Source organism: Monodelphis domestica, chromosome 7, assembly GCF_027887165.1.
Source record: "Monodelphis domestica isolate mMonDom1 chromosome 7, mMonDom1.pri, whole genome shotgun sequence".
Taxonomy (NCBI): Eukaryota; Metazoa; Chordata; class Mammalia; order Didelphimorphia; family Didelphidae; genus Monodelphis; species Monodelphis domestica.
In genome coordinates, this window is record NC_077233.1 from 58,148,540 (window position 1) to 58,152,541 (window position 4,002).

Genomic DNA, 4,002 nt, shown 5'->3' on the forward strand with positions numbered 1-4,002 from the left:
TACTTAGATTCCATGAAATGTTCACCAGAGACTATGTGCTGTGATGGAAAGACTTCTTCTATCTTCAGTCTGAAAGCCTATGTCTTTTACTATGTCACCTTGATCAAGTTATTTCCATTCCAGGACCTCAATTCTTTCATCTGAAGAATGAGCATGCATAATAATCCAACTATGAAGTCATTTAGCATGCATTTATTATGTACCTGCTACATGCAAAGCGTCATAATGAATACTGGGGATACAAAGCCAATCTGAAAAACTTCACTGCCACAAAGAACTTACTTTCTGCTGCAGAAATATTTTTTTCTATTTTGTTCTATTTTAATTCTGAACTTAAGCACCAAATAAAATTAAAATTGCCATAGACGTAGAATAAGTCCATTAATAAATATGATTAAGTACCTCCTATGTGCCAGGTACTGTGCTATGTGCTTGGTTCCTGCTCTCAAGGAGCTCCCAATCTAAAGTGGGGGGGATGATATGCAAAAAATGATGGAAGATCAAGCTAGGAAAAACTGGAGATTGGAGGAAATTTCTCAGTATACTTTAAAGCACTAGGGAAAGGGGAGCTATTAGTCTTGTTATCTTTCCCTAGCCACCTTTCTTTCCTTCTCCTCAGAAAAGCAAGACAGTCAAGGATTGTAGTGGCAGGCTGATGATGCAAGAATGCAGCTGAAAATGACTATGCAGTTAGCAAATGCCTAGGATTATGACAGCTCTATTATTAAATTGTCAGAGGTGCCAATGAGGCTGCTCATCTGCTGTCAGTTCTGAATTTGAACGCTTTGGCTACACTTTAACTAGGGAACCTTAACTAAGGTGGGTCCATGGGGGCTTTCCCTCAGGGAAAGACTTTTAAAGGATGTCAACATTTCAGAATATGCTTTCTTCTTCTAGTAGCTGTATATTCAGTCTTCATCTCCCTACTGAAATTTTGAAAAGTCCCTGGGTAGGGTTCCCTTGAGGAGTCTTCCTCATCAATTGCACTCCAGAAGAGGAAGACTACTACTTCTTCCTTTCCTCAGGTACAAAATTTGCGAGTTATAGCTCTTACTGTACCCTCATAACCAAACCCTACTAATTCCACTCACCCTTCTTCCTGGTAACCCCCATACTTCCTCTCCAAGCCTATGTGATTACATTTCTGTTCCTCTCTGACCATTGGTTTCTGAGAAGGTCCTGTCAGAAGTAGAAATTTCGCTCAAAGCTGAATTCAGAGCACCTCATGGGAAGAAATAGTGGGAATTTAGAAACAGCATGGACTTGATGTCAGAAGACCCGGGCTTAAGTTCCATCCATGACACTTACCTGCCATGTTGGTCCGTAATCTTGAGATCTTAAGTACCAGAGTTGAAACTCTGCTCTCCAAGCTTAAATACTTAAGTATTTCATATGTGGTAGGAAGAAGAGATACAAAGATAAAAATGAAATCGAACAGTTCCTGTCCTCAAGGAGCTTTCATTCTACAGAGGAAAACAGAATTGATATAGATATAGACGTAGATACATGTGTATATATATATATATATATAATAAGTACATGTTTACTTGGTTTATATCATATATTATGTTAATATGTGATATATAATTTATATTTTATATATTGATAATATATACATACTCTATTATATTAATACTTATACCTTGTCTATGATATACATTATTTTATATGTTGTACACCAAGTAAATATATAACAATTATGGAGAGAGCAGTCCTTAAATTGGAAGATCAAGAAAGAGCTTGTGTAGGAGTTTCATTTGAGTTGAGAGCTTTGATGGGCAAAAGGAATTCCAAGAGATAGAAGTAAGGAAGAAGGTCATAGAAATGTTTGTGCAAAGGCATGGAGGTGAGAGGTGGGATGGGAACTAGCAAGTACATTAGTATGACTGGAATATAGAATGTGTCAGTCAACAAGTATGTATTTAAGTGCCTACTGTGTGCCTAGCACTTGACTAAGTGTTAAAAATACAAAGAAAAGGCAAACATAGTCCCTGCTTTCAAGGAGTTTACAATCTAAAGGAGTGTGTGGCAGGAGTAGTGTGCAATGAGCTCAGTAGTATATGGGGGGAGCTGTACTGTGAGGGTCTTCAGAAGTTAAACAGAGAAATTCATAGAAGCAATAGGGACTGAAGCATAGGACTCAAAAGTCTTTTAATTCACTGTTCAGTTGTTTTCATTTGAGTCCTACTCTTCATGACCCCATTTGGGTTTTCCTGGCAAGGATACTGAAATGGGTTGTCATTTTTTTTTTCCTCTAGCTAATTTGACAGATGAAGAAACCAAGGCAAAAAGGGTAATTGACTTGTCCAGGATCATGCAGCTACAAGTGCCTGAGGCCATATTTGGATTCAGGAAGATGAGTCTTTCTGATTCTAAGCCTAATGCACTATCCATTGTACCACCTGGCTGCCCTTTTAATTCCCTGCCTCCCCATAATGCCACAGGTCATCTATTCTCTGACTTCTGATTTGGTGGGAGATAGAAGGATTCAGAGGGTTGTTAGAAAGAGAGAACAGTCGATCTGTGGATTTAATTCAATTCAGTAAACCTTCATTTAGATCCTACTTATAGGGGCAGCAATAGGTAGCTTAGTAGGTAGAGTCCCAGGCCTGGAATCAGGAGAACTTGGGTTCAAATCTGGCCTCAGACACTTCCTGTGACCCTGTCAGGTTACTTAACTCCACTTACTTAGCCCTTATTGCTCTTCTGCCTTGGAACCAATACTTGCATTAATTCTAAGACAGAAGGGAAGGGTTTTAGGGGAAAATCATGAGTTCTCTACTAGGCACTAGTAGAGATACAAACAATAAGACATTGTGGCTGCCCCCAGGGTTCTTATAGTCTAGTAGGGGGAAATTATAAGAAACATGGGATGAGAAGAAATATGACAAATGCAAATGAAATACTAGGGAGGAAAAAGTATTTGTAATAAGGAGATAAAGACAGGTTTTGGGGGAGGAATTGAAAGCCAGAGTAAACATTCAAGTTGTCAAACTCCATCTAGGAGAGTCTCTCATTTTGGTCCTCAATTTATAGCATCCCTGACCCCAGGAATCTCCCCAAATTAGAGCTGTCCTAAAGTAGAACAGTGGGGTATGGAGGCAGGTCATGGGTTCTGCTACCCACACGCAGGTCTACAAGCAAAGCCTGGGCAACAGCTTCTCAAATATTTTAGAGGGGAGCTTTGGTTAGACCCCCATCCAGTGAGCCATGGCCATCTCTTTCAACTTCTTTCAGCTTCTGTGATTCAGGGAGGTCCAGAAAAGAACAATGACCTTCCCAAAGCCACATGCAGACTGAGGAGCAACACCAGACCTAGTCCTCCAGTTTTCTTCTACCCACCAGGGACCGTGCCAGGGGAGTTGCCAGAATGTCAGCCACAGAAATCAGAGGAAAAGAGATAACATGACAGCAGGGTGATTTTCCTATTACCTCTTCCTTTTCTGTTCTTTTCATATCACCTCTTACTTTTAAATCAACCTAACTCAACAGTAACCATGGCACCCTAACTATTACATTCAAGTAAACCTTTTTATTCATGTGGCAACGAGCCTTTTTTCCCCTAAGATAATAATTCCTAGAAATCCCCAATAGGTCTTTCAATGACTCAGCAGTCATGATCACAATAGCACAGAGAGTTAAATCTCAAAAGAACCTGAGAAGTCACTGAGAAACAATATAAGGAAGCATAAAAAGCCCTGGTCTCAGGATCAAAAAATGAGTGCTCCAGGCAACTGTTTTAACCTCCCTGAGATAGTTGCCTCTTTTATAAAATTGGGATATTATGATTTGCACCACACATTTTCAAAGGGAACTAAAAGATAGCTTGGAGGTCATCTTATTTATTACTCCCCTATTTTACTCCTAGATGAAGAAACTAAAGACCACAGAGAATATAAGTGACTTTCTCAGGGTCATATAGGTAGTGACCAGCAGACTAGAGTCTCCGGACTCCAAGTTCAGGGGTCTTTTCAGGGTACCATACTGCAACAATAGGAGGAA

The 4,002-nt window shown here is 39.8% G+C and overlaps 1 long non-coding RNA gene across 1 annotated transcript; it reads left to right on the forward strand.

Moving 5' to 3' along the window:
* The first annotated feature begins 377 nt into the window (after window positions 1–377).
* LOC107649706 (uncharacterized) lies at window positions 378–3,543 on the forward strand. The gene is made up of 3 exons (XR_008913433.1): window positions 378–1,025; window positions 2,259–2,293; window positions 3,238–3,543. It is a non-coding gene; the product is annotated as an uncharacterized LOC107649706 (long non-coding RNA).
* Window positions 3,544–4,002: the final 459 nt, after the last annotated feature.